General features: G+C 45.1%; 2 long non-coding RNA genes across 3 annotated transcripts in view; one reads left to right on the forward strand and one right to left on the reverse strand.

Moving 5' to 3' along the window:
• The window catches only part of Gm36684, a 160,729-nt gene that overhangs the window by 135,460 nt on the left and 910 nt on the right, over positions 1–24,359 (forward strand). The gene's annotated exons all lie outside the window — the stretch shown is intronic.
• Positions 13,968–21,909, reverse strand: Gm36589. 2 transcript variants are annotated; one of them, XR_876419.3, is made up of 4 exons: positions 20,470–21,909; positions 17,015–17,449; positions 15,764–16,481; positions 13,968–14,181 (listed from the first exon to the last, which is right to left on the reverse strand). It is a non-coding gene; the product is annotated as a predicted gene, 36589 (long non-coding RNA). The 2 variants fall into 2 exon arrangements; XR_001782248.2 differs by lacking the exon at positions 13,968–14,181 and having other exon boundaries at positions 15,411–16,481.

A 24,359-nucleotide genomic window follows, 5' to 3' on the forward strand; every position in this document is an offset into this window, starting at 1 on the left:
TTGCTGTGCTGTGCTGTGCTGTCTGTGCTGTCTGTGCTGTGCTGTGTTGTTCTGTCTGTGCTGTGCTTTGCTGTGCTGTGCTGTGCTGTGCTGTCTGTGCTGTCTGTGCTGTGCTGTGCTGTGCTGTCTGTGCTGTGCTGTGCTGTCTGTGCTGTGCTGTTCTGTGCTGTCTGTGCTATGCTCTCTGTGCTGTCTGTGCTGTGCTGTGCTGTGCTGTGCTGTCTGTGCTGTCTGTGCTGTCTGTGCTGTCTGTGCTGTGCTGTGCTGTCTGTGCTGTCTGTCCTGTGCTGTGCTGTGCTGTGCTGTGCTGTCTGTTCTTGCTTGCTGGTGACAGGACAGAGGCTGTGGAAACTTGGGACAAGAGTAGCTCTGAGGTAAAGAAGGTTTGTCCTTCTTAGACTATTGGCTCCAGGAATGTGGAATGGCTCTTTGTTTTTCTATTTTGGCTTAGACTAAAGCTATCGCTTAAGATAAACTCACTATCCACCACCTTCCAGTCTGTCACTTCATTTAGAACGTCTTTGATATTCTTCTCTTATCAATGGCACATAGATAAAACACACAGAATAATTATGTAGTGTTTGTGCAATCACAAGTGTCTTGGTTAGTCTTGGGTCAACTTGACACACTTGAGAATTCTGTGGAAAGAGAAACCTCAAGAGAGAAAACACCTTTCTCAGATTGGCCTGTAGGCAAGTCTGTGGGGCATTTTCTTGATTGATGATTGATCTGAGACAGTCTAGCTCATTGTGGGTGAGACTACCCCTGGGCAGGTGATCCTGGTTAGTATATGACAGCGGCTGAGCAAGCCATGGGGAGTAGGCCAGTAAGCAGCATCCCTCCATGGCCTCTGCATCAGCTCCTGCCTCCAGGTTGCCTAAATAGACTGTGATCCAGCATATGTAAGCCAAATAAACCCTTTCCTGTCGAAGTTGCTTTTGGTCATGTTTCACCATAGCAACAGAGAGCAAACCAGGGCATGCATGCATGGAAGTGGGCCGGGAAGTATATCCACTCCCTATCCCCATCGACACTTGCTTCTTAGCTCAATTCAAAGCTGCTTGCTTTTCTTTTCAGCTTCTTTTATGACCAGGTTGCCTTGAATACATACAGGCAGGCAGGTCCTCTCCTTAGGCTTCACAGTCAGGGGGCTTCACAAACTCAGTGGACAGCAGAGAACCTTAAATAAACCTAGAAAGGAAAACAGGACATTAAAGTGACTTTCTTCCCCAAAAGATTAAAAATTAATAAAACAAAAATCACACTACCCCGCCCCCTGACAGAAACATGTATTTCAAATTGGCTTGGTTTCTATTTCTCCACATTCTTTTACATTGCTAGGCCCTTTGCTTCTTATCACCATGATTTCAAAGAAACTTTCAAATTGTTTTGTTTTACTATAGATGCAACGTGAACATGTGACCAAGCCTCTTCTGATAGCTCAGAGTTTTTAACTCAAATCTTCTGTGCATTTCCCTTAAGGAAAGTTACTGTTCAAATGTTCGATGCATTTATTTGTTATTTGTGTGTGTGTGTGTGTGTGTGTGTGTGTGTGTGTGGTGTGTGTGTGTGTACATGCCAGAGTGCCAAGAACCCGCTAATTCCTCTGAAGTCTTGGAATTAAATGTAGGGTCACAGTAAGGATGCTGCACCTGATTGGCTGACTGGGAAAACACAAAGAGGGTGAAAATAGGACCAGTCAGGGAAGATCTGTCAAACCCGACATGGGGAGAGAAAGCCCCCACCCGTCAAATTGCTAAAAGATCTTAATCTGGTCCATGGTCTGTCTCTGCATATACTTAACTGGTTAAAATGTTTAGCAAAAGACTTTTGTTATGGTTGTTTCTGCCATCTCCTCCCTTCCCCCAGCAGCTGCAGCTACAGTGAAGGCTATCAGAGATTCATCACTCTGCCTCTGAGGCTTAACTCTGCTTAGCTATCAAACCTGTCGGTAATCTCTGTCTTAGGGACCTCACATACTCCTAATGCCAATGAGATGTCCTTCCCCTGCAAGGTGTCTTGCCCATAGGCTGTGGCCTCGCCCTCTTTGCAATGACTGTTACTCAGTGGCTCATTTTGGTGGACTCAGAATTCACTCAACTCTGCCCCCGCTGGTGAGCGTCGATCCTAGAATGGCTTTAGAAAACAAGGCTCTTTGCAGCCCAGCTCTCATGCTGTTTGTAAACTGCAGGGCAGTCCTAACAGTAGGACTGGGGAGCCAAAGAGGACAGGGGTAATAAGCTGCAGACTCCCAGCAGGTTGCTGAGCAGACTGACCGCAGCAGCAGAGGAGACAGCTAGGTGGCCCTTCTCTTGCTTGTAGGCTTGAATACTTTTTTAAAAATTCTCTAATAAAATATTTCTTCCTCTTCTCCTGAGGTAGTTTCACAGGTTACAGATTAATCTTCTGAGGAGAACAGAGTAGAGAGTGTGCCTGTCTCCTGAGAGCAACCTCACTGGAGGGCTGCTAGCTTACAGAGTCCCCGTGTCAGAGCCACTTCTGTCCTGTGACCAGTGAACCCTCACTGGGCTGGTGAGGTGAGTTAGGTGTGGCCTTAGTATCAAGGGTGGAGACATTCTGCCTGGGTTTCCCAGAGCATGGCCAAGCGCCTACACTGTCACATGATCACTTTGGATGTGTGGAGAGAGAGAGAGCGCACATGATATTTATTTCTAAAATGCATCAGCTGCTTCTAAAAGCATGTGGAATGGGACAGCTGGGCGCTCATGCGCTTCAAATATTGAACTAGACTGGCCTCCCACTCCTCTGAAAGAATAGGAGCAACTGCATTTCTTTTCTTTTCTGTTTAAAAAGAAAATGGTTTCAGAAATCTTAGCTGATCTTGTTCCCTTTGGAAGAGAAAAACAATGTTACAGGCAAACTCTAAAGTCATAAAAAAAAACATACTTATTTCCTGACACACCCTGAACCTTGACCAGGCCACTCTCTCCCTCCTTAGCCTCATTAAATCCTGGCCTGTTGCCACACCTTCCTCGGAGTGCCTTGCTTGGGTGGCCCCCGCCCAGCCCTCTAATCCCTCCTGTGTGCATACCAACACATGATGTCCCCGTGACTCCTGCCAGATTCCATACCCTGCATTTTAAGAAATATGAACACAGATCCTGTATCATAAGACAATTCTGAAAAACAAAACTAAACAATGTACTTGAGTATGTACCGGCCTGGTCTGGGAGCGAGCCCTTAGAAACAACAGTGATTCCCACAATAACAAGCACCCATATTGAGTTTCCTGCTTCCAAAGTCCGTAGGATGGGTGTGGCTCCGGAGGCCTCTCACAGCCTGCAGAGATGCCTGAGACCAGTACTCTCCTTAGGGAGACCTTAGGTTCACCGCAGGACAGGGAGGGTCAATACCATCTGGCTCGAACCACGAAAGGGGCTGTGTCACAGAGGGACAGAGCCACGGTGGGACTGGGACACTACCTTATAAGAGTTCAAATCATGTGGGACTGAACATGGCTTCCCAGCCATGAGACACCAAGCCGTTAGGGTTGAGCCATGGGGTTCCGGGTCAGAGGGCTGAGCCTTGAGGGTTGAGTCATGGGGTTCTGGGTCAGAGGGCAGAGCCGTGCAAGGGGAGAGCAAGAGGGAGCCAAGCCACAGGGTGCTGAGTCACGGAGGTCCTCTCAGCTTAGGGGGCCCTGTTTTGTTTGGACTCTTCCTCTCTGATGGTTGTGTGGAAGTTTCACACCAGCAAAGCCTGGCTCCCAGAGACCCAGTGTCTTAGGCCATATGTCCACCGCCCAGGTCCTTTCAAGTGTGTCATTGGTTCTGTGAGGGAGGAGAGTGTCAACCTCTACCTGTAGCTGTATGTCAACTCTCACAGCAAAATTATTCGGTTTGGGATTTGGGGGGAGTTTTTGGTTTCGTTTTTTGTTGTTGTTTTGTTTGTTTGTTTTTTGTTTTTGTTTGTTTTGGTTTTGGTTTTGTCAGAAAAGGCTCAGTAGTGACGTGCATATAGCTACTCAAGGAAGCTTTTATGCTTCCAAGCCTGGATATTATCATAAAGCAAAGAAAACACAAAACAAAACCCTTGTCTTCGTATACTCTTAACACCCCAAATCTCATTTCGGGGTGTCTCTGCCACCCCCCTCCCCAGGGTACTTCTGGTGGTCTTTTTTCCTTCCACACAACTTTCATGGAATCTGCGCGAATATCTCCTGTTTTAAAGTTCCAATAAAAGTTCCCACCCTGAAATGGTAGCCTTAAAGAGATGCACAAAATCGTATACATTTTATTTTTACAAACACACGGTGGCAACCACGAAGATATTTCAAATTCTCTTTCATCTGCAGATCTCTCAAACTCGAACAATTTCCCCTTATAATTTCTCCTTGAGTTGTACACTCAAGCCAGTCCCATGGCTTCTAGTCCCCGTCTCAGACCTCTTGTTCAATGAACAATGCCAATCTTTTTTTTTTTTTTTTTTTGTTTTTCGAGACAGCGTTTCTCTGTGTAGCCCTGGCTGTTCTGGAACTCATTTTGTAGACCAGGCTAGCCTCGAACTCAGAAATCCACCTGCCTCTGCCTCCCAAGTGCTGGAAACAATCCAATCTTAAAAAGGCCACAGGGGGGCTGGAGAGATGGCTCAGTGGTTAAGAGCACCAACTGCTCTTCCAAAGGTCCTGAGTTCAAATCCCAGCAACCACATGGTGGCTCACAACCATCCATAATGAGATCTGACGCCTTCTTCTGGTGCATCTGAAGACAGCTACAGTGTACTTAGATATAATAATAAATAAATCTTTAAAAAAAAAAAAAGGCCACAGGGTCCAGCAGTGCCATGCTCACCGCTCCCTGCGGCTCCATGGGGGAAAGCATTTGTGAGACACCCATGTTTGTAGTTTTCTCTGATCCTCATGGCTTCTTTCCGAGAGAATTCCGAACATCTCTAGAATCCCCTATAACTTCAGATTTCAACCCTATAACTTCCAGTGTAGGAAAAAGCATCTCAGTGGAAGGGTGGGGGTGGGGTAGAGGGGACTCAAGAGTCACAAACATACTTGGCTCTAGGATACGTAATACAGCCATGACATGTTGTTAATTGACCCTTTGTTTTCTCATCTTTAACTCCAAATCACAATATCAAGAACGGTGTGGCAGACTGGAGAAATGACTTAGCGATTAAGAGCACTGACTGCTCTTCCAGAGGTCCTGAGTTCAAATCTCAGCAACTACATGGTGGCTCACAACCATCTGTAATGAGATCTGACTCCCTCTTCTGATGAGTCTGAAGACAGCTACAGTGTACTTACATATAATAAATAAAGAACTGTGTGGCACAGTGTTTATACATACTGAGATTAGCTTTAAATTCTAAATAAGCTTGCGTACAATAGGAATCTGGCACCGAGTCACTGTACATGATTTGCTCAGAATGTGTAACACATAGGTGTCTCTGGACAGGCTACCATCCTCCGGGTGCTATTAATTTTCCCTCTGAAATTTCACAAGTCAGGCCTCCATCTTCTGCACTGTTCTCAACATTATCTTCCAAGCTCCTACACAACATCTCACAGAGCTCTTAACACTGAATGGATCTTCTGTCTCAATGTTCCAAAGTCCTTCCTCAGTCCTACCTAAAACATGGTCAGGTTGTCACAGGAATACCTCACTTCTGATACCAATTTGTCTTAGTCAGGGTTCCTATTCCTGCACAAACATCATGACCAAGAAGCAGTTGAGGAGGAAAGGGTTTTTTCAGCTTACACTTCCATACTGCTGTTCATCACCAAAGGAAGTCAGGACTGGAACTCAAGCAGGTCAGAAAGCAGGAGCTGATGCAGAGGCCATGGAGGGATGTTCCTTACTGGCTGGCTTCCCCTGGCTTGCTCAGTCTGCTCTTATAGAACCCAAGACTACCAGCCCAGAGATGGCATCACCCACAAGGGGCCTTTCCCCCTTGATCTCTAATTGAGAAAATGCCTTACAGTTGGATCTCATGGAGGCATTTCCTCAACTGAAGCTCCTTTCTCTGTGATAACTCCAGCTGTGTCAAGTTGACACAAAACTAGCCAGTACTAGGTGAATACTAATCTTTTGTACATAACATATTCTGCAGATATGTTATTCCTATTCTTCTTTACATCCAAAACTTTTAATGTAGCTTTAAAAATTTTTAGACTTGAGCCAGCTGTAGTGGTGCACACCAGCATTCAGGAGGCACAGGCAGGAAGGCGTATCTCTGTGGGTTGAGGCCAGCCTGGTCTGCAGGGCAAGTCCCAGGACAGTCAAGACTACACTCAGAAACCCTGTCTCAAAAACAAACAAAACAAAACAAACAAAAGGCCCAAAACAAACTCAGAAAACCAAATAGATTTGTTAGTCTTTGATGTTTATATGCTTTTTCGTTTGAGGGTATTTATTCCTAATTTCATTCTAAAACTTTTAAAGTTTAATTTTTCACACTTAGATAGCTAGTTGATCTGAACTCTTTAAGATATATAAGGGGAACTCTTCTCCAGTTGTGTTTCTTGCCCTATGCCAGTTATTGAAAAAAATCACACACACAATTTTAAATCTCAGATGTGAGATATGGGGCAGCTTCAGAGAATCCACAGCAGCAGACTATAATTTGCAGCATGCCATGGCATTCTTATTTTCACAAACTCAGATACGTATTGATTGCATGCTTATTCTGTCTGTTAGCTGATGTGTAACAGAGTGCTTCCTGAATGTTTAGTCTTATTGCAGAACTGTGTATGTTTATGTCTTAGTTAGGGTTTTACTGATGTGAACAGACACCATGACCATGGCAACTCTTATGAGGACAACACTTAGTTGTATCTGGCTTATAGGTTCAGAGGTTCAGTCTATTATCATCAAGGTTGGAACATGGCAGCATCCAGGCATGCATAGTCCAGGAGGAGCACAGAGTTCTACATCTTCATCTGAAGGCTGCTAGCAGAATACCAACTTCCAGGCAGCTAGGGTGAGGCTCTTATAACCCACACCCACAGGGACACGACAACTCCAATAGAGCCACACCTTCTAATAGTGTCACTTCCTGGGCCAATCATATACAAACCAGCACAGTTTACAACCTTATTTTTGTACAGCAGGATAAGAGGCATTGAGTGTAACAGGGTGATTGTGAAGTATGGGTTTTTGATTCAAAATTACTCAAGTGAATTCTGGTTCAAGCTATGTGGCCATGGTCAAGTTACTGTATCTTTGTAAGCCTAGTTTGTTTGTTTTGTTTTCTCCATGAGACATTGTAATATAACTTGTATTAGTAAATTGTCAGGTGTTTTTGTTTGTTGAATGCTGACTCTACAAGAGATGGGTCCCTTGCTTCAGATTCCTGAATGGTTATATGATGTGGTCTCTGAAGACCCTTTTCTGAGGCAGGCTGCCTCCTGCCTCTGTAACAGGAGAAAAGCAAACAGATAAAGAACATCACACCCTGATACCAGCTAGAAGTTAAACCCTTTCCAACCTTGTATCTCATAATATAAAAACAAAGCAGGTTCTTCTCTGCACGGGACTCTTAGGAAGACCAGCTGGCTGCTTCACAGGGGCTCCTCCAGTCAGTTACTGCTGGATAGTGCATCTGATCAGAAGATGGTATAATTGCTTGCTCTCTCAGGCTGTTAGTAGTTATCTCTGCTGGGTTTCATAAGCACCTGACTTGAGGATGTTTTCATCTTTCCTCTGGCTCTATCTGTTGGGTACTGTTGTCCCTTTACTTTTGCTTGCTACGTACTTCTTTTTTTTTTTTAATTAATTAATTAATTAATTTTTTATTAGATATTTTCTTTATATACATTTCAAGTGCTGTCCCGAAAGTTCCCTATACCCTCTCCCCGCCCTGCTCCCCTACACACCCACTTCCGCTTCTTGGCCCTGGCATTCCCCTGTACTGGGGAATAAAGTTTGCAATACCAAGGGGCCTCTCTTCCCAGTGATGGCCGACTAGGCCATCTTCTGCTACATATGCAGCTAGAGACATGAGCTCTGGGGGTACTGGTTAGTTCATATTGTTGTTCCACCTATAGGGTGCTTTCAGCTCCTTGGGTGCTTTCTCTAGCTTCTCCATTGAGAGTCCTGTGTTCCATCCAATAGATGACTGTGAGCATCCACTTCTGTATTTGACAGGCACTGGCATAGCCTCATATAAGTATAACAGGGTCCCTTCAGCAAAATCTTTCTGGCATATGCAATAGTGTCTGGGTTTGGTGGCTGATAATGGGATGGATCCCCAGGCGGGGTAGTCTCTGGATAGTCCATCCTTTCATCTTAGCTCCAAACTTTGTCTCTGTAACTCCTTTCATGGGTATTTTGTTCCCTATTCTAAGGAGGAATGAAGTATCCACCCATTGGTCTTCCCTCTTTTTGATTTTCTTGTGTTTTGCAAATTGTATCTTGGGTGTTCTATGTTTCTGGTCTAATAACCACTTATCAGTGAGTGCATATCTAATGACTTCTTTTGTGATTGGGATACCTCACTAAGGATGATATCCTCCAGATACCTCCATTTGTCCAAGAATTTCATAAATCCATTTTTTAAATAGCTGAGTAGTATTCCACTGTGTAAATGTACCACATTTTCTGTATCAATTCTTCTGTTGAGGGACATCTGGGTTCTTTGCAGCTTCTGGCTATTATAAATAAGGCTGCTATGAACATAGTGGAGCATGTGTTTTTATTACCAGTTGGAACTTCTTCTGGGTATATGCCCAGGAGAGGTATTTCTGGATCTTCTGGTAGCATTATGTCCAATTTTCTGAGGAACCTCCAGACTGACTTCTAGAGTGGTTGTACAAGCTTGCAATCCCACCATCAATGGAGGAGTGCTCCACTTTCTCCACATCCTTGCCAGCATCTGTTGTCACCTGAATTTTTTATCTTAGCCATTCTGACTGGTGTGAGGTGGAATCTCAAGGTTGTTTTGATTTGCATTTCCCTGATGATTAAGGATGTTGAACATTTTTTCAGGTGCTTCTCAGCCATTCTGTATTCCTCAGTTGAGAATTATTTGTTTAGCTCTGTACCCCATTTTTAAATGGGGTTATTTGAATTTCTGGAGTTCAGCTTCTTGAGCTCTTTGTATATATTGGATATTAGTCCCCTATCAGATTTAGGATTGGTAAAAATTCTTTCCCAATCTGCTCGTGGCCTTTTTGTCTTATTGGCAGTGTCTTTTGCCTTACAGAAGCTTTGCAATTTTATGAGGTCCCATTTGTCAATTCTTGATCTTATAGCACTAGCCATTGCTGTTCTCTTTAGGAATTTTTCCCCTGTGCCCAGCTTTTCCCTACTTTCTCCTCTATTAATTTCAGTGTCTCTGGTCTTATGCTACATACTACTTGGTAAACTCATGCCATCATTAACTCACTCACTTGAAACCTGAAGTACAGTTAGTATAGGTAAATCTCTCTCTGAAAAAGGCAGCAGTAGGGATAGTTTCCACCTGGTAAGGTTTTAAAGATTGAAGTAGATACATAAAACCCTTTACTATATTATTTGGCATAAGGTAGACACCTAGTGGTCCATGGTCTCCATTAGTATATAGTATTATTGTTTTCCTTTCTCTTGTCCTCTTTGTTTGCTTTTTTGTAGCAAAACGTCTTGCTTTCCCCAGGATGGAAATTGAGCACTATGTGTTTAACTGTAGTCCATGCCATGTGTTGGGGAAATTGAGCACTATGTGTTTAACTGTAGTCCATGCCATGTGTTGGGGAAATTGAGCACTATGTGTTTAACTGTAGCCCATGTCATGTGTTGGGGAAATTGAGCACTATGTGTTTAACTGTAGTCCATGTCATGTGTTGGGGAAATTGAGCACTATGTGTTTAACTGTAGCCCATGCCATGTGTTGGGGAAATTGAGCACTATGTGTTTAACTGTAGTCCATGTCATGTGTTGGGGAAATTGAGCACTATGTGTTTAACTGTAGCCCATGCCATGTGTTGGGGAAATTGAGCACTATGTGTTTAACTGTAGCCCATGCCATGTGTTGGGGAAATTGAGCACTATGTGTTTAACTGTAGCCCATGCCATGTGTTGGGGAGGGCAGCTTCAGAAGGATACTTAGGTTGGGGGGTATGGTTTAGGTTGACTCTGCATTCCATGATTTAAAGAGAAGAAAACTGTTCATTTATATTGTGTGTAGTTACATCTAGAAATTGTATTATCTTTTCTGAAAGTAACCTTAAGGGGCTGACATAAGCATGAGTTGGGAAAAGGTGCTTGCTGCATGCCTGACAACTTGAGTGCAGTCCTAAAATCACATGGAAGGAGAGAACTGAATTCTGCAAGTTGTCCTCTGGTCTCCGTATGGGCACTGGCATACACACTTCCTGCATACACACACATATGCTTGAGGGTGCACGAGTGTGTGCACACATACTTGAAAATGTGATAGTTTTAAAGATGTATCCTTAAATTAGCTATTATGATTAGTATAGCTTTATGTATGCAGAATCACTGATTGTGGTATTTTTGCATAATGACAACACTTGCTGTATGTCTCTATCCCTGTCTTCAGTGCATCCTAGTGATACATGCCACTGCTAAAGACTATGTTCCAAAACCTACTTTTCCTTTTCTTGGTTTGTGCAAGTGTGCACTAGGTTGGTGTGTCAGTTTAACTGTGGAAGTCTGGTTGTACCTGTAGCTCTTGTGCAGCATTTCCCTGACACTGACTGAGAATACAGGACAGTGATGATCCTGTTCAAAGTAGTTCTGATTTTGTGAATCATGTCAAGAAAATTCATTTTAAAAGTGAGTTATTTGCTTTTGTCTCACTTTGCTCTATTATTTTTGTAAATAATCATAGTTAGAAACTCTGGAACAAATGAGACCTTCTTCCTAAAATGGCTCAGCTGATTTATGCAGCCAACCTTCTTATTTTCTCCATGCCTGGTACCAAGTGACACTCCAGTCTGCTCTGGTCATTTGGTGATGTAAACAGTGAAACAAGAAGATAGGCAGGAGGAAGGGCTTGGTGGTACCAGGTACCAACTGTAGTTGAGGATTGCTGCTAATATGGCAAGGAAAATTCTTCCTTGACACTTGAGCAAAGCACTGTGGCTTTCTGTTGTTTATAAAATTCCCCACTAGAAAGCAGTAATGGTTATGGCCTAGAGGCTACTCAAAAATTACTGTTTCTTGTTTGCTCTTTCTACCTTTTCCCAGTTTCTCAACCACTCATACCTGTCTTGAGTCAGTTGTGAAAGACAGTATAAGAGTACTGAAAAAACTGCTCAAATTTGCAACTGTGACTAGAATATTACATGAAAAACTTACTATCAGTAAAAAGAAATTAAGCAAATATTTTAAAAAATGTTTGCTGATTAACTATGGTGAATAGGGTAGAGTTTTGAAGATACTGTTAAATTTAGATAGGTAGCTTAAAGATTTTTGAAAATTGAAATAAATTGAGTGCTATGATTTCATTTTTAGTGAATGGTAAAGATGTAGATGGGAACATTTTGATTATAGAGAATTCTTTGATTAACTTGCCATAGTTTAAAAAGTTATTATGCATTCATGAGAAAATCAGTACAAACATGGGTGCATGACAGCTTATCAACCTTAATGTATATAATTGCATGGGGTGTTACCCTTACTGAAATTTAGAAACTTTCTGCTTATGTATTATATACACAATGAAGTTTATGAAACTAAGTTAATGTTTTCTCTCCTTGGGTTTTCTTTAGGATATTAGGAAGCAGAAGCTGAGTTCAGGCACATGGTTATTTTAACAGGAGGACATTTCATGCTTTTATATATGCTAATACAGATAGAATCGGTTAGATAACTGGGGTGATTTGAACCTGTAGAGATTTTAATTTCCATTTTTTTAGACATAGACTTTTATGTATATTGTATTTTTATCTTATTTCGTTACAAATAGGATTTATATATACATGTACATCCTTTCCAACTACTCGTTCACTTAAGAATTTATAGACAGAAAATGATAACAAGTGACTCAGTTTGTGACAGATGGCTTAATCTTTAGTAAGCACCAGGCCTCATGATAAAGTGTGCAGCAGTTTCCTTCTGGTCTGCAGCTGAACATTTAAACAGTTAAACATTTGTCTTTATAAGAAGGACCTTGGTTTGGTTGTCCCTTCACACCAATGATCCCAAACTAAGATGCCATCTGTTTACTGATCTTAGACTTTGAAGAACATGGAGACTTTGTCAGAGACTCTGAGATCTAATAAACACTGCCAGCAAAGTAGCAAGATGGGAAAAAAATCATCTATTTATACACAAATTAAAAAATCAGAAACCAGGCAGGAGGGGTGCATGCCTTTAATCCCAGCACTCAGGAGGCAGAAGCAGAGGCAGAGGCAGGTGGATCTCTGTGAGTTTGAGGCCAGCCTGGTCTACAGGGGGGGCAGCCAAGGATACACAGAGAAAAACCATGTCTTGAACAACTAAACAAGAAAAACAACAAGAAGAAGAAAATCACTAGAAACGTCAGAAAAACAATCCCTTTAACAATATTATCAAAATAAAACCTAGGAGCAAGCATGCCCAAGAACCAGAAAGCCTCTACAAGGAAAACACTAAGAAGAGAAAATGAAGATACTAGAATATGCAAAGACCTCTCATGCTCACAGGTTGGCAGAATTAACCGTGAAAATGGCTCCGCTACAAAAAAGTCATCTTTAATTTCAATGCAGTCTTCACCAGAATTCCAATGACCTGCTTCAGGGAACTAGAAAAACAAAACAACAACAAAAATCCAAACTTAAAATTCATATGAAAACACAAACAATGCTAAATAGTCCACAAAGCAATCCTGTGCACACACAAAGCAATCCTGTGCACACACAAAGGAATCCTTTGCACATACAAAGCAATCCTGTGCACACACAGCAATCCTTTGCACATAAAGCAATCCTGTGCACACACAAAGCAATCCTGTGCACACACAAAGCAATCCTGTGCACACAGCGCTATTGAAGGCAACTTAATTCCTGACTTTAAATTCTATGACAGAACCACAGTAAAACTACCAGCATGGTACTGACACAAAGACAGATGTGTAGACTAATGGAGTAGAAAAGAAGACCCTGAAATAAATCTACAGAGCGGCAGCTATCTGATTCTTGGCAAAGATGGCAAAAAGTGGATGCTGAAGTAGATATGGCTTCTTCAAGTTGAGGGAGGAAAACCTGGATTCAGATGGAGACTCAGTCCTCATCCTATACAGCATCAACTCAAAATGGACCAAGCAACTTCATGTAAGACCCAAACCAAACCCTGCAGGAAGGCAGACGAAAGGGGTAGAGACCTTGGCATATGCCATGACTTTCTGAGGAGGATATAAACAGATACAGAAATCACGACATCAGCTATGGAACTGCACAGGAACCAAAACACTGGAGTAAGGAGATGGCGACAGAACTGAAGAATTCATGTGTGTGTGCACTCGGAGGGTGCCTAATGTCCAGACTACATAAGCGACTAAGTAACTACCAAAAGGTCAAACCATTCCACCAGTAAATGGTCAAATAAACTAAGCAAACACTTTTCAGAAGAAGCAATCAATGCACAAAGGGGTCCAACATCTTTAGAAACTGGGAAAATGAAATCAAATGTTATCTATCGAGAGGCTATCATCCCAGTTGGAATGACTCTACCATCAAGAAAATGAAAGATCAGTGAGGATGTAGGGAAGGGACAATAAACACTCTGGTGTAAGGGTAAATTAGTGGAGCCACTGTGGGAGCAGGTGCCAATGTCTGAACTACTAACCCTGAGCTATTGTATTGCATTTCTGGGTCTATACCCCAGGAGTCAAAGTCTGCTTTTTGTAGAGCCACCTGCACACAGGGTCTATTGCTACACTGTTCACTGGCTACACTGTAGCCAAATTATAGAAGCAGCCTAGATATGGAAGTGCAAAGGTTGATAATGAAAATGTGGCCTATTACAAGTGGAGTATCCTTAAACCACATCGAAGAATGAATGGTACTTGGAGATCATCCTATTAAGCAAAACCAGGGAGTAGCTATCACATAAGGGCTATGGGAAAGCATGAGTGCAACCATTGGGGAAGAACAGGAAGGGCAACAGAGAGAGGGCTGCACAGGGCAAGATTATTACATACTGTAACAATTTCCCAGACCTTAATAGAACTGACTCCACGATGGAAGCACCATTCGGGCTATGAAACTCAGCATGCAGACAACACCATCTGCCAAAATAAAAACAAAGACCTTATTCATCAAAGCCGTAGTTGTGGGGAAGTGTCTGAATGTCCTACCCTTGCCTTTTGGCTTCTGTAGTTCTGCTTCTGGCTAACTGTTCTTGTTAACTGAAATATGTAAACTCGGAATAGCCTTTTCTGTGCTTAAAAGCTCACCCCGAGAAAAGCCTGGGGCTACACTGGGATACCAAACACCAAGTATAGTCACTAGCTGGATAGTAGACTTTCTATTGGCTTAAACCCATGTCTGAGTATTCTTAGGAAAACACCCACCTCATGACAAAACATGTATGAAAATGTCACAAAACCTCTTCTTTTCTCTACTGGGGACACAAAGGTCCTTGCACTCAGAGAGCACTAGGGAACCAGGAATGTTAAACATACAAGGGTCCTCCTCAAAGGAGGAGATAAAATACCTATTTTCCAACCAAAGGGTTGGGAGTGGATATTGTTAATGACCTGATGACTTTTTACTCTCTTTAGATGCATAAATGCCTCATCCACCTTTTGCTATAGAGACAGACCTCACCCATTCCCTGGAACTCTCTCTATCCCAGACTCTCCTTCCCTACCCTCACCTTTATCTCCCAGTTAACAGAGCCCATCCTTAGGAGAGATGTCACGAGTATTCTACAGCCTGCTGACCTCTATAGTCTCTTGACCAGAGACCACACTGGATTCTAGACCTTTTAGCTATAGCTCCACCGTCACTGTCACATGTACTTTCCAAAGGACTCACTATGTGGTCACACCTTAAGCTGTATCTTGCTTCTGGAACGGGAATGATTGTAGCCTAGAAACCTTTTCCCAGACTGACTGCACCTTGTTTTCAATATGCAGACAGTGAAACACCTGACATCAGACTCCCAAGTCTGATTCACGTTGACAAAGTCAATCTGAACCAGGATTTTGTTCTCGTCTCTTCGAGATTCACTTCCCTGGCTAGATACTTGCAGGGTTCACCCTGGTGTCTACGCACACTGGGGTACTGATTAGAGCTGCTAGTTCTAGCCCTCAGAACTATTCCTTACCCACCTCAAAGTTGGAACTAGCATCTTGCAACTAAAGGAAAAAAAAAATCAATCTATTATCTTACAGATCCCTAGCTTCCCCTAACTTAAGCGCTCAGGTAGTATCCCGGGATCTATAAAGTCGGCCCACATCTTTCTGAACCCACTTCTGAAATAACTAGCAACCCATTTTAAACTTGCCTTGATTTATGACTTCGTTCTGTAAATCTTTGAAACTGCTTCCTCACTGGGACATGGAATTTGGGGTGACTTCAATCTGTGTTCCTGGGACCCATAGCCACTCAAAATGACCCCTGAGTAAACTCTTATTTCCGTTAAGATGAGAGCTATGGTTTCGTGTGGACACATCTAGACAAATAAAGATTAGAACGGCAAACTTCCCAAGGACAGTATGTCATGGGCTTTGAGGGCAGGGCATCCCACAGGCTCCAGTGTGAGCTGTGACAGGGAGAGAGAGGCGTGGCCAGGAGGAAACCACTTGTAGGAAGTTTGTGTGCATTGAACACAAAGCCAGGCGTGACCTCACTGTCAAGGCACACCTGGCCACATTGGTGCTGATATGGCAGTAAATCACCTATCCAGTTCCAGCAGATGCCAGAAAGATGTCTTCTGGGTGCCCTCTGACTGCTGACTTCCTGGAGGCATGGCCGAGCTGATCTCCGCAGGCCAAAACACCCAGTGGGGTTCTGAGTCAAGTTTCTCATTCTTGGGATGACCTTGATCCTTGGAGAGACTGGGGTGAGGAGGAGGTGGCAGGTGACAAGCTCAACCGGCCCAACAGGAATCTCAGACACTGAGCACTCCCTGTGCCTTGCTTCTGCAACCTTTGGGGTATGGCCGGCAGCCCAGATGCTCGACATCTTCCCCTCGGTTCTCCCAAGGCCCTGAACAAACTCACGGGCTCCAGCTTGGGGGTTTCCATGGTGTGGCAGTAGGAACCAGGGCCTGGTTGGTCTTAGTGCTTCTGCTGTGACCGCAGGTGGTACCATGAATGTGACTTTTCCTTCTCATCTGGCTGGAGACGCTCCTCTCTAAGGAGCTGTCTTAGAGACTTTTCCCTGCTGCTACCAGCCACCATGATGACCGAACCATAGCGTCGACAGCTGGTCTCATCCTCAGTCAGGAAGCAGAGAGTAACAGGAAGCTGGTCTATAAAACTCCACCCACTTCCTCCAGCCGGGCCTCGCCTCCCAAAGATTTCATAAGCTTTCGAAACAGTGCCACCAGAAGGGGGATCAAATGTTCTGACACGGAAACCTGTGGGGTACAGGTCACAGTTCAAACCAGGGCAGGTGTGAAGAGAATGCTCCTGCTAGAGGTAGATTGATAAGCTGCCTACAGTGAGGGTCCTCTGCCCTTGTTGCCTGCATGCCTGGTGCAGATGCTGCAACTCTGCACTGAGGTGGCAGCGCCGGCACTGGTGCCATCTTTAGAACAAGAAGCCAGAGCTCAGGAAGGCTCGATACAGCTTCCAAGGTCCCACATCTGGCTAATGATGAAGAGGATGGGGACCTTTCTCCCCAGGCTACAAGTCAACTGAGGTCGCTAAATCCTGACCCAATCCCAGGCTAAAACTGAGCTCAGCCTGATGTTGGGGCACACGCAGTTCTTACAGAAACTTTTCCTAACCTGCATCTTTCTGCTCCTGTAACCACAAGGCTTTCTATTCCCCGATCAAACACCGTGTGAAACTCCTGTGCCCTATCCTTATTAAAACAGTCATGTCCTGTCATGCTTGGTAACAGCCATTGTGACTACATCAACAGGAACTTCCAAACTTCTGGTTTTACCTTTATAAACTCAGCTTAGCGTGACCCCAGGCTTGTCTCCATGAGGGCCTGCGAAAGGCTCAGTCTGTGAGGCTCGTCCTGGTCTCCTTCTCTTGATGAGAACAGCCCAGCTACAGCAGTGCCACTGGGGAAAATGTCAAGTGCCCCCATGTCCCTGTGGTTTCAAGGTGCTTGCAGGAGTCAGCTTTCCCTGAAACTTCAGTCAGTGTGCTAATGAAGCAGGACCTGTGGAGGCTGTGGGAGGCAGGTAGCAGAGGAAGGAAAAGAGAACGGATGTCTCCTGCCTCTCCCCTCTGTCATCTGTCCTGAGGTGGTTCAGTGGACAGCTGGTCACTAGGGCACAAGCTCCTGTTTTCCAGCCCTAGCTAGAACATCCCTGTGCAGGCAAGGTAGTGTTTTCCTTCGTGCTTATTCATCCAGAGTCCTTGGTAAGATCTGCAAAGTGGACAGGTTAGAGAGAGAACAAAGAAACTCATTAGCAGGCGCATTGTGCACCCACAGAGGAGTACTCAGACCTGGGCTCATGGGCCCAAGAAGTCCACTCACCCTCCCCTGAGAATATACGTATAGCATGAGCCTCTTCTGCCGCTCAGCACCTACCGTCCGTCCAGCTTGCCTCAGTCTCAGGACACAAGTCAGGATTAAATCGTAGGGTTTAAAGTAGGAGGCAGCAGGAATTAGGTCAAATGCAGGGTCTCTCTGATACCTGTGAAATTGTCTGATGGGGGAAGCCAGTGTTGGCTACTCTCTCTGAACTGCCTCCATCATCCTGGCCTGTGATATTTAGTTTTTATGTCAGCTTTACACAAGCTATAGTCTTTCTAAAAGAGGAAATTTCAGTTGAGTCAATGTCTCTAGAGAATCCATCGGCAGGCAAGCCTGAAGAGCATTTTCTTAATTAGTGATCATTAGGGGAGGACCCTGCCCCTTGTGGGTGGTGCTATCCCTGGGCTGGTGGTCCTGGCTTCTGTAAGAAAGCAGGCTGAACAAGGCAAGGGGAGCGAGGCAGTAAGAGCAGCCTCCAGGCCCCTGGATCAGCTCCTGCCTCTAGTTCCTGTCTGACTTATTTTACTGGTGGACTATGATGTGAAAGTGTAAGTTAAGTTAACCCTTTCCTCCCTGTCTTTGTTTGGTTGTGGTGTTCATCATAGCAGTAGTAACTCTGACTAAGACGGGGCCTCAAGAAAGCGGGTCCTGGGATGACATAGCCCAGCTAGCAGAGGCTTGATGACCAGAGGTTTTTTTGTTTATATTGTTGTTATTAACTTATTTTCTTTTTATTTAACATTTTTATTCATTTTACATCCCAGTCACAGCACCTGTCCCTCCTCTCTTCCCAGTCCCACCCTTCCCACATTGCCCCCACCCCTATTCCTCAGAGAATGGGGCCTACCTTAAGTACCATGCCACCCTGGGGCATCTGGTCCTAGGAGGGTCCAGGCACATTCTTTCCTACTGAATCTGGACAGTCTTGTGGAAGAGTGGGGATAGAACTGAGCAACTCGGAGGGGTCAAGGGCACCACAGAGTCAACTAACCTGGGACCATGGGGCTCAGAGAAGCTACGCTACCAACCAGGGAACATGCAGGAGCTGGAACAGGTCCCCTACATGTCTCTAGGTGACCAGAGTTTAATCCCAGATCATACAAGGTGCCCGGAGACTCTCTCAAGAGTTGTCACCTGATTTCCACTTGCACATGCACGCTATGGCTCAGACGCACCTGCACACACACACACACGAGTCTTAGGGTTTCCTAACTAAGTGTGAAGAGACACTATGACCAAGGCAACTCTTACAAGGACAACATTGAATTAGGGCTACCTTACTGATTCTAAGGTTCAACCCATTTATCATCATGGCAGGAAGCATGACAGTATCTGAGCAGGCATGGTCCAGGAGAGCTAAGAGTTCTACATCTTGATCCAAAGGCAGTCAAGAGCAGTATGTCTTCCAGGTAGCCAGGAGGAGAGTCTCAAAGCCCACCCCCTAATAAGGCCATACCACATCAGCCTCCCTGATGAGCCATGATGGCCCAGGCTCTGGACAGCATCTCACAAGCACCTTGGTGGTATTTTCTTGTTGTGTTTCCAACCTTGCTCACCCTGGGCTTCATTTTGTGGGTTAGAACAGGGTTTCATTACGTTTCCTAGGATTCAACCCCCAGGCTCAGATAATTCTCCCACCTTAACCTCACTAGCAGGAACCACGGGTAAATGCCACTGCATCTGCTCAGTCACCCACACATCTCTTGGGACATATGATGGCCCCTCTGGCTGCCATGATCCTGCCTCCAAAAGTGCTGGCAGATAAACGCCCCATTTTGGCAATTTCCAGTTCATCAAAACATTCTTCATGTTTGTGTGCTGCCTCCGAGGACAAGTGGGTACTTTGGGACTCTGATTCTGGGGAACTGGACTTGTGCCCCAGTGTTGGGTCCTGTGATGGTAACCATATGCGGTGCTTGATTTACTGTGTCTTAGTTAGGGTTTTACTGCTGTGAACAGACACCATGACCTTATAAGGCAACTCTTATAAGGACAACATTTAATTGGATCTGGCTTAGAGGTTCAGAGGTTCAGTCCATTATCATCAAGATGAGAACATGGTAGCATCCAGGCAGGAATGGTGCAGGAGGAGCTGAGAGTTCTACATCTTCATCTGAAGGCTGCTAGCAGAATACTGACTTCCAGGCAGCTAGGATGAGGGTGTTAAAGCCCATACCCACAGTGACACACCTCCTCCAACAGGGCCACACTATAATAGTGCCACTCCCTGGGCCAAACATATACAAACCATCACACTCTGCGTAGGTTATTTCATGCCTGTTATATAGAGGCCGGAAGAATGACCATATCAGAGTGTCAGGCTTCTCTCTGTCTCACTGTGAAACCTGAACAATTTTAATGGAGCCAGACACGAATGATTCTTGGGGACTGTGTAGTATGGTGGTCACACTGCTTGTAGTGTTATTTGAAGCTTTGCCTCTACTCTTCACCAGTCATGTGACTTGGACCAGACATAGACGCTCCTTAAGGTTCTTAAGTACATGTAGGTATGTGGCTGCAAGTGACAACAGGGTAACACTCGCATATGTAAGTGACTGTTTTACAGTGAGTGAGCAATGAGGTGTGTGTGTTTGGGTTGAATGTGTGCATACATTTGTATCAGTTCACTGTCAAGGAGAAAACTTGGTCCCAGAGCCCATTAACCTGATTTTTTTTCCCTTTAGGAATGACTCTGATGCATAACACCCATGTCTTTCTCAATAGAAGAGACTTAGCTTCCAGGCTACTGTTGTGTTTCCTCTTTTCGCTGGGGACCCAGCTCTGTGGGTTCCCTGAAGCCAATGCAGGGAAGCACCTCCCGAGAACTTCCCAGCATCAGAGCCGTATGTTGCCATGTTGTGTATCAGGGTTGTCGCTCCTCAATAGGCATCGTTACGATCGGCACCCACCTGGTTCTCCTTGCAGAGATGTGTAATTAGGGGCTTTCATAGCATAGTTCCCATCTGGCTCCAGCTGAGACAGACTTCATCATGCTTATAATTATAGGACTCAAGCCTGCTACTGCAAAGTGGGGGTTGATGCATGGGTCTGTGTTCCCAGAGAGGAGGAGCAATTATGACAGAGAGGCCAGTGCTTCCCAGAGCTCAATCCCTGAGCTCAGGATCTACCCCTGACAGGGATGGCCTGTGTGGTCAAAGACATGAGAAGCTGTGTTAAAAGAAGAGAAGTAAGTGCTGATCTAGAAGTGTATGTTCCTGGGGCCTCGAAGATTTCAGGCCATTTAATTCTGGCTGATTTGGGAAGGGATGGATCACTGTCCTGAACTGTGACAATGGCCTCCAAGGCTTCAGGATACAAGGAGGTGCATTTGTAGGAGTAACACCAGCCGCCATATTGAGCTGCCTTCTGAGAAGCACTTTCTGTGTCTCGGCCCTTCCATCAGTCTGGAAAAGAGGGAGGAAAGAGAGATCATTTGCTCCCGGTCTGTAGAGAACACAGGATCACAGGGTGTCCATGACAGCAGAGACTAGACATGGCACCCTGCATGGTACCCAGGAGGAAGGGAGGTAGCTTAGGTAGACACACCCCAAAGCCACATGCTCGGCAGGGCTTCGGTCTTGTCAGTCAGTCACCCTGAACCCGAGTTCCTGCTTCTTGGACTGACTTTTCCAAATACTAGGGTCCTCTCAATGCCAAACAAGGACTTGCAATAAGTTGTCTCTGTTATGCTTGCAGACAGGAGTCTATCATGTCCTCTGAGAGGCTCCAACAGCTGTGGATCAGACAGATGCAAACATCCACAACCAAACAGTGGATGGAGCTTGGGGACTCTTACAGAAGAATAGGAGGAAGGATTGCAGCCCCTAAGGGGATCAGAACTCCACAGGAAGACCACCAGCATCAACTAACCTGGACCCTTGGGGCTCTCAGGGTCTGAACCACAAACCAAAAAACATACACAGGCTGGCCCTAGGCCTCCCTGCACATATATAGCAGATGTGTAGCTTGGTCTTCATGTGGTTCCTGAGTGATAGTGATAGGGGCTATTCTAAAAGCTGCTGCCTGTATGCAGGGTATGTTCTTCTAGCTAGGCTGCCTTCTCAGGCCTCAGTGGGAAAGGAAGCACGAAGTCTTATAGAGACTTGAAATTTGAGGGATGAGGACTACCCTGGAGGACCCCCACCCATTCAGAGAAAAAGGACATGGGATGGCATCAGGCCTCTTCACAGGCCCTGTTGCCCTGCCCCAAGGGTGATCTCCACATCCTGGATGGAAGATTTTGAGCTTATGATGTTAAAAAGGTCACAGAGTAGACTGACTGGCTCTCTCTGCATGCCTGTTCTTGGCAAAGTGGTCCCAAGCCATTCTTGAAAGACAACCAGTATACCTTGTGATTTCATGAGAGTGTGTCTGAGTCTGTCAAGGCCCTGGGGTTTCATTTCCCTCAGAGGAGAGATGCTACCTCCATGAAAGACTGGTGAGAATGGAGGGAAGAACATGTCTGCACAAGACCAGTGGTGGGGAATGGAATGGTGGAGAACATCAGGAGAATCTGGTCTAGGAACTCAGGGCTGGTAGCAGGACAGGCCTCATGCCCCAAGAGTAATATGTGACCCAAGCTTAGCCTGCAAAGTAGCTGAACATGCTGGCTCCCCCTTGCTGCCCTGCCTCCCCTCCTCAAAGCTAGGCAGAACATCTGGCCTCTTGCTAACCCTCAACAGTTTGGCAAGGACTGTTAGGAACCTGGCTGGGCAGAACCAAAGGTTGGAATGAGCCAAAGCAGGCCTTACTACCCTACAGAGAACCTGGAGCTTATAGCTTAGAGAGTGACTACCCCATCCTAAACATTGGCTCCTGAAGCCTCTGCTGGGTTCTCTGAGGTTCTGGGTCTGCAGAAGTCGGGGAGCCATCTAGGAGGATGTACAGAGAAACACAGATCTCAGCTCTGTGGCAGAAAAAGATAAGAAAAATGTAAATAGTTGGCGGTCTGACTAAGAAAATCTCTGCTGGAGTAGTTGTCTTGGCTCATTGACATTGAGAGTGACATGGGTCCTACTAATCATGCTTACTGAGGTCCTACTAATCATGCTTACTGAGGTCCTACTAATCATGCTTATTGAGGTCCTACTAATCATGCTTCTCCTGCTTTTGTTTTCTTCTGGGGAATGAGGCCTGCGTTCACTCTGCTCTTTCTAAGCTGTGGAGAGAAAGGGAGAAAAAGGCTTGCAGACCCAACCTCCAATACCACAGAAGTCTTTGGTCCCAGTCAAAGCTCTTTGGAGGTGAGTGGAATTTCAACGAGGCTTCTGGATGCAGGACAGAGGTTATGTGGGACACAGGTCATGAGTTGGACGTTTTTCCAGAGGCTCATCTTTGCAACCCGAACGCTCGGAAAAAGTCTTTGGAAGCCGTGATTCTGGAAGCTGTCCAACGTGATAGCCAGGAAGCCACATTGGCCTTGGCCAGTGGTTAGGGAGGAATCTTCAGTCCCTCCCAGGATCTGTGACTGTCATTACTGCTGACATGAGCTGACTTCATCACCCTGCTGGGCCACCAACAGCTCTGCTTCGGACTTACCAAATCTAGACCCAGCATGCAGGACCAGTCTCTTCCAGCAGCCCCCACAAGGTGAGGGCTGATGCGTACTGGAAATTTGCACTCTTTCCTCTTTTCTTTTGAAATACAACCACATTTAAGAATAGATTTAGAGAGCTCAAAGATAATGTAGTTGATAAAGTGTCTGGCACATATGCAGAAGGGGCTGGATCCAGATTCTTCTAGAAGCTAGATGTAGTGATGCCCATTGACCTGCCAATCTAGCTGAGTCAAGGAGCTCTGGGTACAGGGAGATAAACCATCTCAAAAAATAATGTGGAGAGCAATCAAGGAAAACGCCTGATATGAACTTCTACCCTCCACACACACACACACACACACACACACACACACACACATATGTATGTGCAGCCACATATACACATTCACAAATCCACCCGAACAGATACCTACATCCTCTACACACACAAAGAATATGTTTCCCCTATTTGTCCTGGGTGGTGCAGATGGAACCCAGGGCTTCATGCATGCTAAACATGTATTTTCTTCTTTCTTTCTCTCTCTCTTTGTTTTTTTGTTGTTGTTGTTGTTGTTGTTGTTGTTGTTGTTGTTGTTGTTTTTCCTGAGACAAAGTTTCTCTGTATATCCCTGGCTGTCCTGGAACTCACTCTGTAGACAGGCTGGCCTCGAACTCAGAAATCCACCTGCCTCTACCTTCCAAGTGCTGGGATTAAAGGCCTGTGCCACCACCGCCCAGCTTAACATATATTTCTACCACCAAGCTATACCCCAGCATCATGCTTGAGGCTCCACTCCCTTAAATTCTTTATAAGCATTTTAGTTTTTTAAATAAAGCCCGGTGGCACACACCTTTAATTCCAGCACTTAGGAGGCAGAGGCAGGAGGCTCTTTATGAATTCATAGTCAGGTTGATCTGCATAGTAAATGCTAAACCCTGTCTAAACACACATATACACACACAAGCACATACACTAAAGCCCCACGAAAATGCCCACACCCAAAAACTGTAATGTGTAAGGTCACCAGGTATAGGCACGTAAGTGTCACTTTATCACCCGTGCACAAATTGTGTCTAAGTGACAGCTTTGGTGTAGGGGTGGTGTCTGGTACCGTGGCTGTGCAGCCCTAAGCCCCAGAGCCCTCAGTCTGGACCAGAAGTCTGTAAAAGTTCCCTTTGTGCTCACAACTCCTGTTTAAGCAGCTTCCACCTGCTGGGCAGAACCAAGGTCCAGGCTAGACCACCCTTCTAGTAAGTACATTT

The sequence above is a fragment of the Mus musculus genome, chromosome 17 (genome assembly GCF_000001635.26).
Source record: "Mus musculus strain C57BL/6J chromosome 17, GRCm38.p6 C57BL/6J".
Taxonomy (NCBI): domain Eukaryota; kingdom Metazoa; phylum Chordata; class Mammalia; order Rodentia; family Muridae; genus Mus; species Mus musculus.